The sequence below is a fragment of the Paroedura picta genome, chromosome 16 (assembly GCF_049243985.1).
Source record: "Paroedura picta isolate Pp20150507F chromosome 16, Ppicta_v3.0, whole genome shotgun sequence".
Lineage (NCBI taxonomy): Eukaryota > Metazoa > Chordata > Lepidosauria > Squamata > Gekkonidae > Paroedura > Paroedura picta.
Window position 1 is genome coordinate 2,570,545 of NC_135384.1, and position 280 is coordinate 2,570,824.

Consider the following 280-nt stretch of genomic DNA (forward strand, 5'->3'; position numbering starts at 1 on the left):
TAAAAATTGGTTGATGCCTTGAATTGAAGGAAGTGTTTTGGGTTACTTAAGGTGTGAAAGGTTGCAGAGGCCATCTCCTTCATTGGAGAGGAAAAACATTGATTCCTTTGGGAACCCTTTTTTCCAATTCCAGACCTTCCACAAAATATTATATATGCTCATTATCTCTCAAGGGATCTGAGGGAAGACAGTGGAAAGCCTCAGTTGCAGTCACTTGTAAGGAATAATGGTGAAGATTAAGCCTGGGATATGAAGGTATAATTAAGCAGGAGGCTACAAA